Source organism: Rutidosis leptorrhynchoides, chromosome 6 (genome assembly GCF_046630445.1).
Source record: "Rutidosis leptorrhynchoides isolate AG116_Rl617_1_P2 chromosome 6, CSIRO_AGI_Rlap_v1, whole genome shotgun sequence".
In the NCBI taxonomy this organism is placed as follows: Eukaryota; Viridiplantae; Streptophyta; class Magnoliopsida; order Asterales; family Asteraceae; genus Rutidosis; species Rutidosis leptorrhynchoides.
This window is the reverse complement of record NC_092338.1, coordinates 179,888,254-179,901,137: the sequence shown is the minus strand read 5'-3', so window position 1 is coordinate 179,901,137 and position 12,884 is coordinate 179,888,254. Positions and strand designations below refer to the sequence as shown.

The window sequence follows — 12,884 nt, the reverse complement described above, 5'->3', positions numbered from 1 at the left end:
TCAATATACATCTCATACATAGAGATAAAATTCATTCATATGGTGAACACCTGGTAACCGACATTAAAAAGATGCATATAGAATATCCCCATCATTCCGGGACACCCATCGGACATGATAATTTCGAAGTACTAAAGCATTCCAAATTCCAGAATGGGGCTTGTTGGGCCCGATAAATCTATCTTTAGGATTCGCGTCAATTTGGGGGTCTGTTCCCAAATTCTTAGGCTACCAAGCTAAAAAGGGGCATATTCGGCTTCGATCATTCACCCATATAATGTAGTTTCATTTACTTGTGTCTATTTCGTAAAACATTTATAAAATTGCATGTATTCTCATCCCAAAATATTAGATTTTTAAAAGTGGGACTATAACTCACTTTCACAGATTTTTACTTTGTCGGGAAATAAGACTTGGCCACTGGTCGATTCACGAACCTATAACAAATATGTACATATATATCAAAGTATGTTCAAAATATATTTACAACATTTTTAATACATTTTAATGTTTTAAGTTTATTAAGTCAGATGTCCTCGTTAGTAACCTATAACTAGTTATCCACAGTTAGATGTACAGAAATAAATCGATATATATTATCTTGAATCAATCCACGACCCAGTGTATACACGTCTCAGGCTAGATCATAACTCAAAGTATATATATTTTTGGAATCAACCTCAACCCTGTATAGCTAACTCCAACATTACTGCATATAGAGTGTCTATGGTTGTTCCAAATAATATATATAGATGGGTCGATATGATATGTCAAAATATTTGCATACGTGTCTATGGTATCCCAAGATTACATAATATATTTAGAATACATGTATAATATAATATAAGTTAGCTAGGATATGATTTGTATAGAATTGTTACAATATTTCCCGTAGCTACAACAATCCAAAAAAATATCCAATCTTGTTTTACCCATAACTTCTTCGTTTTAAATCCGTTTTGAGTGAATCAAATTGCTATGGTTTCATATTTAACTCTATTTTATGAACCTAAATAGAAAAAGTATAGGTTTATAGTCGGAAATATAAGTTACAAATCGTTTTTGTAAGAGGTAATCATTTCAGTAGAAAGAACGATGTCTTGATGACCATTTTGAAAAACATAATTCCACTTTGAGTTTAATCATGATTTTTGGATATAGTTTCATGTCTATAAGAAAAATCATTTTCCCAGAAGAACAACTTTTAAATCAAATTTTATCATAGTTTTTAATTATCAAACCCAAAACAGCCCGCGGTGTTACTACGACAGCGTATGTCCGGTTTTACGGTATTTTTTGTGCTTTCTGGTTTTAAATCATTAAGTTAGCATATCATATAGATATATAACATGTGTTTAGTTGATTTTAAAATTCAAGTTAGAAGGATTAACTATTGTTTGCGAACAAGTTTAGAATTAACTAAACTATGTTCTAGTGATTTCAAGTTTAAACCTTTGAATAAGGTAGTTTTATATATATGAATCGAATGATGTTATGAACATCATTACTACCTCAGGTTTTGTGGATAAACCTACTAGAAATGAGGAAAATAGATCTAGCTTCAAAGGATCCTTGGATGGCTTGAAAGTTCTTGAAGCAAAATCATGACACTAAAACAAGTTCAAGTAAGATTTCCACTCGAAATAAGATTGTTAAAGTTATAGAAATTGAATCAAATTTTGGATATGAGTATTACCTTATATTAGAAAGATATCTTACTGTAAATAAGAAAGATTTCTTGAGGTTGGATGATCACTTTACAAGATTGGAAGTAAGCTAGCAAACTTGGAAGTATTCTTGATTTTATGAAACTAGAACTTATAGAATTTATGAAGAACACTTAGAACTTGAAGATAGAACTTGAGAGAGATCAATTAGATGAAGAAAATTGGAGAATAAAAGTGTTTGTAGGTGTTTTTGGTCGTTGGTATATGGATTAGATATAAAGGATGTGTAATTTTGTTTACTTGTAAATAAGTCATGAATGATTACTAATATTTTTGTAATTTTATGAGATATTTCATGCTAGTTGCCAAATGATGGTTCCCACATGTGTTAGGTGACTCACACGGGCTGCTAAGAGCTAATCATTGGAGTGTATATACTAATAGTACATACATCTAAAAGCCGTGTATTGTACGAGTATGAATACGGGTGCATACGAGTAGAATTGTTGATGAAACTGAACGAGGATGTAATTGTAAGCATTTTTGTTAAGTATAAGTATTTTGATAAGTGTCTTGAAGTCTTTCAAAAGTGTATGAATACATATTAAAACACTACATGTATATACATTTTAACTGAGTCGTTAAGTCATCGTTAGTCGTTACATGTAAGTGTTGTTTTGAAGCCTTTAGGTTAACGATCATGTTAAGTGTTGTTAACCCATTGTTTATTATATCAAATGAGATGTTAAATTATTACATTATCATGATATTATGATGTATTAATATATCTTAATATGATATATATACAATTAAATGTTGTTACAATGATAATCGTTACATATATGCCTCGTTTCGAAATCCTTAAGTTAGTAGCCTTGTTTTTACATATGTAGTTCATTGTTAATACACTTAATGACATGTTTACTTATCATTTATCATGATTAAATATAGTGTATCAATATCTTAATATGATTCATATGTATTTAGTAAGACGTTATTATAACGATAATCGTTATATATATCGTTTCGAGTTTCTTAATTCAATAAACTCAATTTTATGTATATAACTCATGTTTAAAATTCCTAATGAGATACTTACTTATCATAATATCATGTTAACTATATATATAATCATATATATGTCATCATATTGTTTTTACAAGTTTTAACGTTCATGAATCACTGGTCAACTTGGGTGGTCAATTGTCTATATGAAACATATTTCAATTAATCAAGTCTTCACAAGTTTGATTGCTTAACATGTTGGAAACACTTAATAATATAAATAACAATTTAATTTAATATATATAAACATGGAAAAATTCGGGTCACTACAGTACCTACCCGTTAAATAAATTTCGTCCCGAAATTTTAAGCAGTTGGAGGTGTTGACGTATCTTCTGGAAATAAGTGCGGGTATTTCTTTTTCATCTGATCTTCTCATTCCCAGGTGAACTCTAGTCCTCTATGAGCATTCCATCGAACCTTAACAATTGGTATCTTGTTTTGTTTAAGTCTTTTAACCTTACGATCCATTATTTCGACGGGTTCTTCGATGAATTGAAGTTTTTTGTTGATTTGGTTTTCGTCTAACGGAATAGTGAGATCTTCTTTAGCAAAATATTTCGTCAAATTCGAGACGTGGAAAGTGTTATGTACAGCCATGAGTTGTTGAGGTAACTCAAGTCGGTAAGCTACTGGTCTGACACGATCAATAATCTTGAATGGTCCAATATACCTTGGATTTAATTTCCCTCGTTTACCAAATCGAACAACGCCTTTCCAAGGTGCAACCTTAAGCATGATCATCTCTCCAATTTCAAATTCTATATCTTTTCTTTTAATGTCGGCGTAGCCCTTTTGTCGACTTTGGGCGGTTTTCAATCGTTGTTGAATTTGGATGATCTTCTCGGTAGTTTCTTGTATTATCTCCGGACTCGTAATCTGTCGATCCCAACTATTTCCAAAATCAATAACACATGCTCGTAGCATGTCTTTAAGAGTTTGTATCATCCTTTCGCTCTGCCCATCAATTTGTGGATGATAGGCAGTACTCATGTCTAGACGAGTTCCTAATGCTTGCTGTAATGTCTGCCAGAATCTTGAAATAAATCTGCCAACCCTATCAGAGATAATAGAGATTGGTATTCCATCTCTGGAGACGACTTCCTTCAAATACATTCATGCTAACTTCTCCATCTTGTCATCTTCTCTTATTGGCAGGAAGTGTGCTGATTTGGTGAGACGATCAACTATTACCTAAATAGTATCAAAACCACTTGCAGTCCTTGGCAATTTAGTGATGAAATCCATGGTAATGTTTTTACATTTCCATTCCGGGATTTCGGGTTGTTGAAATAGACCTGATGGTTTCTGATGCTCCGCTTTGACCTTAGAACATGTCAAACATTCTCCTACGTATTTAGCAATATCGGCTTTCATACCCGGCCACCAAAAATATTTCTTGAGATCCTTGTACATCTTCCCCATTCCAGGATGTATTGAGTATCTGGTTTTATGAGCTTCTCTAAGTACCATTTCTCTCATATCTCCAAATTTTGGTACCCAAATTCTTTCAGCCCTATACCGGGTTCCGTCTTCCCGAATATTAAGATGCTTCTCCGATCCATTGGGTATTTCATCCTTTAAATTTCCCTCTTTTAAAACTCCTTGTTGTGCCTCCTTTATTTGAGTAGTAAGGTTAGTGTGAATCATTATATTCATAGCTTTTACTCGAATGGGTTCTCTGTCCTTTCTGCTCAAGGTGTCGGCTACCACATTTGTCTTCCTCGAGTGGTAACGAATCTCAAAGTCGTTATCATTCAACAATTCAATCCACCTACGCTGCCTCATATTCAGTTGTTTCTGATTAAATATGTGTTGAAGACTTTTGTGGTCGGTATATATAATACTTTTAACCCCATATAAGTAGTGCCTCCAAGTCTTTAATGCAAAAACAACTGCACCTAATTCCAAATCATGCGTCGTATAATTCTGCTCGTGAATCTTCAATTGTCTAGAAGCATAAGCAATTACCTTCGTTCATTGCATTAATACACAACCGAGACCTTACTTTGAGGCGTCACAATATATCACAAAATCATCATTCCCTTCAGGTAATGACAATATAGGTGCCGTAGTTAACTTTTTCTTCAATAATTGAAACGTTTTCTCTTGTTCATCCTTCCATTCAAATTTCTTCCCTTTATGCGATAATGCAGTCAAGGGTTTTGCTATTTTGGAAAAATCTTGGATGAATCTCCTGTAATAACCAGCCAGTCCTAAAAATTGACGTATGTGTTTCGGAGTTTTCGGGGTTTCCCACTTTTCAACGGTTTCAATCATTGTTGGATCCACCTGAATACCTTCTTTGTTCACTATATGACCGAGGAATTGAACTTCTTCTAACTAAAATGCACACTTTGAAAACTTAGCGTACAGGTTTTCTTTTCTCAGCAACTCTAGCACTTTTCTCAAATGTTCTTCGTGCTCTTGATCATTCTTCGAGTAAACAAGTATGTCATCGATGAAAACAATGACAAACTTGTCAAGATATGGCCCACACACTCGGTTCATGAGGTCCATGAACATAGCTGGTGCGTTAGTCAATCCAAACGGCATAACCATAAACTCGTAATGACCGTAACGCGTCCTAAAAGAAGTCTTTGGAATATCATCCTCCTTCACCCGTATTTGATGATACCCAGAACGTAAATCAATCTTCGAATAAACCGATGAGCCTTGTAGGTGATCAAATAAGTCGTCAATTCTCGGTAGTGGGTAACGGTTCTTGATGGTAAGTTTGTTCAACTCTCAGTAGTCGATACACAACCTAAATTGTTGTTGCGGTTGTTGGGATAGTTGTTGCGATTGTGGTCGTAATTGTTGTTGTTGTATTGGTGACCCTTGTCACTGGTTTCTTCCCACTTTCTCTTGAGTTGTTTCGTGTTGGCTTCTTCGGCCGCCTGCTCTTTAATTCTTCCCTCAATCTGATTTATGAGTTTATGAGCCATTTGACTTGCCTTTTGTATGAAAGCGGGCTCGTGTGAACCTACATCTTCTTGAATCCTTACTGGTAACCCTTTTATAAACGCGTCAATCTTCTTTTCTTCATCTTCGAACGTTCCTGGACATAATAGGCACAACTCTGTGAATCGTCATTCATATGTGGTAATGTCGAACCCTTGTGTTCGTAACTCTCTAAGCTCTACCTTGAGCTTATTGACTTCATTTCTAGAACGGTACTGCTCGTTCATCAATTGCTTGAATGCCGACCACGGTAGTGTGTAAGCAGCGTTTTGTCCAACCTGTTCAAGATAGGTGTTCCACCACGTTAACGCAGTACCTGTGAAGGTATGTGTAGCGTACTTAACTTTGTCCTCTTCAGTACACTTACTTATGGCAAACACCGATTCGACTTTCTCAGTCCATCATTTCAATCCAATTGGTCCTTCAGTTCTATCAAATTCTAAAGGTTTGCAGGCAGTGAATTCTTTGTAGGAGCATCCTACAAGATTTCTTGTGGAATTAGTTCCACTGCTAGATCCAGAGTTATTGTTATTTTGCATCGCAGCGTGTACTGCGGCTATGTTTGCTGCAAGGAAAACAAGGAAGTCTTCCTCGCTCATGTTCAAATTCTGACGAGTCGCTGGTGCCATTTCCTTCAAAAATAGCCAAAAGAATTGAGTTAATCATATAGAATTTAAGAGTAGTCAATAGTATCTCGTAGCATTATATGAACTTATTTATAAAAGCTTTTTCTTCATATTAGAATTTTATAGTTTTAATTCGGGTAGTACATACCCGTTAAGTTCATACTTATTAGCTACTATACAACTCAACTACTACGCTTCTATATGAAAAACTTATTACAATAATATTTCGCGTTCAAACTTTATACAATATTTTATAAACTTACAATACCGCTATAATAAATATAGGATGAAATATAACACATAACAACTTTACTACTCGACAGCTATAAATGTAATTCTAGTTAATACGCAAGTTGCTCAGCAAAAGAAATAAAGAAACATAATTCATAATTCCAGAAACAAGTCATGCATTCTGATTTTACTAAGACGACTTCCTATCCTTGATCTTGTGGAAAGTAACCGTTATGACCATTGGCTAGGCAGCATGTTGTCATGTCATCAAAAGGACGAGCATTTCGTAATGCCCAACAGCCTCGTAGAAATCTAAAAACCTTGTTTCTTACCCCAACTACTGAGTTCGTCACTTGTGAAAATGTTTTATTTAAAAGTTTCAACCCAATGTTCTTTTTCTCAATTTGATGAGAAGCGAACATTATTAACCCGTAAGCATAACATGCTTCTTTATGTTGCATGTTAAAAGCTCTTTCTAAAGAACGGAGTCCTATGTTGGGATATGTTGAGTCAAAATAGGTTCGTAACCCGTAGCGTAAAATTGCATCTGGGTTTCCCGCACTAAATTTCTTAAAAAAAACTTGGCGTAACTTAAAGTCTCTCCAATGTGATATACCCCATCTTTCAAAGAAAAGCCTTTTATATACTAAGGCATTCCTGGAATGTCTTTCAAACGTTTGACAAACTAATTTTGCCGTAACTAATTGTGCTGATGAATTCTGCCCGACTCTAGACAAGATTTCATCAATCATATCTCCTGCTAGGTCTTCTAAAATTTTTGGTTGTTTATCCTTAAAGTCCATTTTGTTTTTATATTGTAAAATAGACAAGGATTAGATTCGTAAAAGATAATTAACAAACAATACAAGCAATTTTTTACGTAGAACATAAAAGTACAAGCACACTACAATACATATAATACACAACATGATTACAACCCTCTAATCTGAATAACTGGTTTCTTCTTCTTCGGACTTGGTTCGTTTTCCTAATTTTCTAGGGATATATGGTGCTCCTCTAATAGGAGCCACCGTTTTCCATAATGGTTTAGAAAAACCTGGTGGTTTAGAGGTTCCCGGGTTATTGTTACAATTTAGGAAATACGGACGTTGCCGATACATATAAAGTTCATCGGGGTTGGAATCAGGTTTCACTATTTTTATACCTTTTCCTTTATTATTTTATTTTGCCATATTAAATTGGGTCGAGGTAATTTCTATAACATCATCAGCATCCGATTCATCGAAAAATTGGTAGTTTTCCCAATATTTTGCTACCTCGGCAGAAACACCATTGACCATTTTTAACTTTGGTCCGTTGGTTGATGATTTTCTTTTATTTAATCGACTTATTGTAGGTATCAATATTTCTTCCTCCGGAACCTCTTCTTCTTCCAGTTCCTCCTCTTCCGGTTCCTCTTCTTCCGGTTCCTCTTCTTCCGGTTCCTCTTTGGGAATTTGTGAATCTTCCCAAATTATATTCGACTGTTCATTATTATTAGGTGAGTCGATGGGATTTGTACGAGTGGTAGACATCTATCACACAATATCAAACACATTAAGAGGTTAATATATCACATAATATTTACATATTAATAATATATAGTTTCCAACAAAAGTGTTAAGCAATCGTTTTTAAAGAAAACACGGTCGAAGTCCAGACTCACTAATGTATCCTAACAAACTCGATAAGACACACTAATGCAAATTTCTGGTTCTCTAAGACCAACGCTCGGATACCAACTGAAATGTCCCGTTCATATTGATTATAACTGTTCCATATTAATTGATTTCGTCGCGAGGTTTTGACCTCTATATGAGACGTTTTTCAAAGACTGCATTCATTTTTAAAATAACCATAACCTTTATTTTATCGATAAAGGTTTAAAAAACATTACGTAGATTATCAAATAATGATAATCTAAAATATACCGATTACACACGACCATTACATAATGGTTTATGATAATGCTAAAAACGAACATATATTTCATAGCATTATCCCTCAAGAAAGATAAGCTGTTAGTTGCAATTGTTTTATTTACAAGTAATATTCGTTTAAATAATAAAAGGTGAAGACAAAAGATAGATTCGACGATTTGAAGACGCAAACGACCAAAAAGCTAAAAAGTACAAAGTACAATCAAAGTGGTTCAAATTATTGATGAGAAACGTCTCAAAATTGCTAGAGTACAAGACACAAAATGCAAAGTACAAGATATTAAATAGTACACAAGGACGTTCGAAAATCCGGAACCGGGACCTAAGTCAACTTTCAACGCGCGACGCAACGGGCCGAAAATTACAAGTCAACTATGCACATAAATATAATATAATATATAAATAATTCTTAAAATTATATATATATATATTATATTTATATTTTAAAAAACCGTCGGCAAAGCTAGGATCCAAAGTGTGAGCTAGAATCCACAGCTCCGCACTCGCAGAGCTTCGAAGGCAAGAAAAACCGCACTCGCGGAGGTCTACAGTGAAACGTGGGGCTATAAAAGTCGCGCATTCTGATCGAATTTTTTACATCTTTTTATATTTCCTACTCTATATACATAATATATGTATCAATTATCACTCCAAATATTAATCTCAATTTGTAATTTTAGTTTTAAGTTAATGATAATAATAAGGTTAGGTTAGTCGAATGTTTTAAGGTTTTGTAAGTCGAAACTCTGTCCGTGTAAAGCTACGCTAATTACACCCACTGTAAGTTATGTTTAATTTTGTTGTTAAATTAATGTCTCGTAGCTAAGTTATAATTATGCTTATTTAAATTGAAGTAATCACGATGTTGGGCTAAATATTTAAGACGGGGTAATTGGGCTTTGTACCATAATTGGGGTTTGGACAAAAGAACGACACTTGTGGAAATTAGACTATGGGCTATTAATGGGCTTTTTATTTGTTTAATTAAATGATAGTTTGTTAATTTAATATAAACATTTACAATTGGACGTACCTATAAATAACCATATACACTCGATCGGACACGATGGGCATGATATTTATAAGTACTAATAATCGTTCAATTAACCGGACACGGGAATGAATTAATAGTTAATGGACTTATTAAAACAGGGGTGAATTATATACAAGGACACTTGGTGTAATGATAGTTTAAGTCCCCAATTAGTTGGAATATTTGACTTCGGATATAAGGATAATTTGACGAGGACACTCGCACTTTATATTTATGACTGATGGACTGTTATGGACAAAAACCAGACGGATATATTGAATAATCCAGGACAAGGTACAATTAACCCATGGTAATAAACTAAAATCAACACATCAAACATCATGATTATGGAAGTTTAAATAAGCATAATTTATATATTTCATATTTAATTGCACTTTTAATTATCTCATTTTAATTTATTGTCATTTTATTTATCGTACCCTTTAATTATCATACTTTTTAATTATCGCACTTTATTTTATCAAAATTTCATTATTGTTATTTAATTTCTGCTTTAAATTAAGTTATTTTTATTTTTAATATTTTACATTAGGTTTTAACTGCGAATAAAGTTTTAAAATCGACAAACCGGTCATTAAACGGTAAAAACCCCCCTTTTAAAATAATAATTATAATATATATATTTATTTACAAATATAGTTTTAAAAATATAGCGTTAAACTTGGCAAGTTCCCTGTGGACGAACCAGACTTACTAAAAACTACACTATTGTACGATTAGGTACACTGCCTATAAGTGTTGTAGCAAGGTTTACGTATATCCACTCTATAAATAAATAAATAACTTGTGTAAAATTGTATCGTATTTAATAGTATTTTATTGTAAAAATATAACTATTTTATACACCACCTCGCACACATCAAGTATTTTTGGCGCCGCTGTCGGGGAAAGTTAAACGCAGAAAGCGCAACGCTATAAAAAATTTTTATTAAGTTTTAGTTTATCTTTGTAAAAATACGTTTTAAATATTAAAAATACAAAAATATAAAAAAAAATATCTATATATTTTTAAGAATTTGTTTAAAATATATAAAATTATAAAGTAATTCTATTTCTACTTTTCAAATTATAAGTTTTATTTATTTTATATAAATATTTTATAAAACAAAAAATTAAAAAGTAAAAAAAAAAATTTTAATAAAACAAACTGAGCCTGCAAAATTCGACTTGCATCTCATCTGAATCTGTGGTATCCGCACTCGCGGTACTTTTTGCCAGTTGGCTTCCGCACTCTCGGAGGTTTCTGACAGGTCAAATACTGAAACTTTAATTATGAAATTAGGGTTGTTTAATTAATTATTATTATTATTAATTAGGGTTTAATTAAAATATTAATTAGTTTTAGTTAATTAAATTTGTATTTTTAGGTTTTAATTAGTTTTATTACTTATAAAATTAATACTTTTATAAAATATTAATTTAAAAATAACATTTTATAAAAATTGTATTTTTACAACTTTAAGTTTTATTTTTACAATTTCGTACCTTTTTAATCGTTTATTCGTAATATTTGTATTTTTCATTCGTATTTAGTTTTAAGTCATAGTTTGTGCCATAGTTATTTTTATTTCTAGATTTTTAGGCTTTGCCGTAAAATTCCTTAAGTGTTTTTTCTTTAGACTAAGATTTAGGTACTTTAGAATTTTGCGACGCTGTTCTAAGATTTTAGTACTTTTTAAGTTATTGCCGTTTGGGATATAGAATTTCTTTTAAGCTTTAATATTTTTAGACATAACTTTTAATTCTTAGTTTTTAGTTCCTTTTTAAGTTTCGACGCGCTACGTTCTTTTCATTATTTTTTGACGTTTTCCGGCGCGATCTTTTTCTTTCTTATTTCTCGCCGCTCTAGTTTTTAGGATATAGAATTTTCTATTTCTTCTCTAAAATTTCTTTAAACTTCGACGAAAAATTATTTTAAGTGATTAAATTGATAGACATCCAAAATTTTCTGCTTCGTAGTAATAGTTGGATTTGTTAGTGGCTGAGTTGTGAGCTTCCGATTTAAAGGGTTCTGGCTCCCTGCTGCATCTATTGGCTATTCGAAACGTGGACAAAAGCAGAAAAGTCTATTAATTTGATAACTTATATAATTTTTTTATTTTTATAACTAATAGGATATTCAGTGAATGCACCGAGCAAAACGTTCACCACCTTTTATACGTTCACCACCTGTAAATCGATCAAGACATCTAGCAAATATTGTCGCCATTGATTTTTCTTTAGAATCGTCATCCAGTCAACCAAGTACTCCAATTCAAATTTTCGATAATCCATTTTTTGAACCCGACCTCACAATTGAGAATCCGGAGGATATTCAAGGACAATTCAGAGATCCTGAACCACTAATCTTTCCTCCAGAACCACCAATCATTCAAACAGAGATTGTCAAGGAACCAACCATTAAATCAGAATCCTCTAGTGATTCAGATTCAACAAATTCAATCATGGAGAATCTGGAACCTCTAAGTATGGAAGACCGAATGCGAGCTAAACGCACTGGCCAAGGTCACGCAATTACTCCACCAGACATTAATGCGCCAGATTATGAAATCAAAGGACAAATCCTACACATGGTGACTAATCAATGCCAATTTAGTGGTGCGCCGAAGGAAGATCCAAATGAACATCGGCGTACCTTTAATAGGATCTGCACTCTATTTAAAATCCGAGAAGTGAAGGATGAACAGATATATCTCATGTTATTTCCCTGGACTTTAAAGGGAGAAGCCAAAGATTGGTTAGAATCGTTAACTGAATGGGCGATTGATACATGGGATGTTTTAGTTGAAAATTTTCTTAAACAATTCTTTCCGGCATCTAAAGTCATGAGACTTCAAGGAGAAATTGTTACGTTCACACAGAAACCAAATGAAACTTTATATGAAGCGTGGACAAGATTTGGAAAGTTATTGAGAGGATGTCCGCAACATGGTTTAGACACTTGTCAAATAGTACAAATATTATACCAAGGATGCGACATCACTACAAGAAAAGACACAGATATAGCAGCTGGTGGTTCCATTATGAAGAAAACCGCAACTGATGCTTATAAAATTATTGATAACACTGCTTCCCACTCACATGAGTGGCATCAAGAAAAAGATATTGTTAGATCATCTAAACCAGCTAGAGCCGATTCTAGCCATGACTTTGATTCCATTTCTGCAAAGATAGATGCTGTCGAGAGACGAATGGAAAAGATGACTAAAGATATCCACTCAATACGAATTAGTTGTGAGCAGTGTGGAGGACCACATTTGACAAAAGATTGTCTCAGTATTGAACTAACAATGGAACAAAGAGAGAATGTTTCATACATAAACCAAAGGCCTGGAAA

General features: G+C 33.2%; 1 non-coding gene across 1 annotated transcript; it reads right to left on the bottom strand.

Annotated features, from left to right (window-relative positions):
* Positions 1-12,375: 12,375 nt before the first annotated feature.
* Positions 12,376-12,482, bottom strand: LOC139856271 (small nucleolar RNA R71). The gene has a single exon (XR_011761764.1). It is a non-coding gene; the product is annotated as a small nucleolar RNA R71 (small nucleolar RNA).
* Between the last annotated feature and the right edge of the window lie 402 nt (positions 12,483-12,884).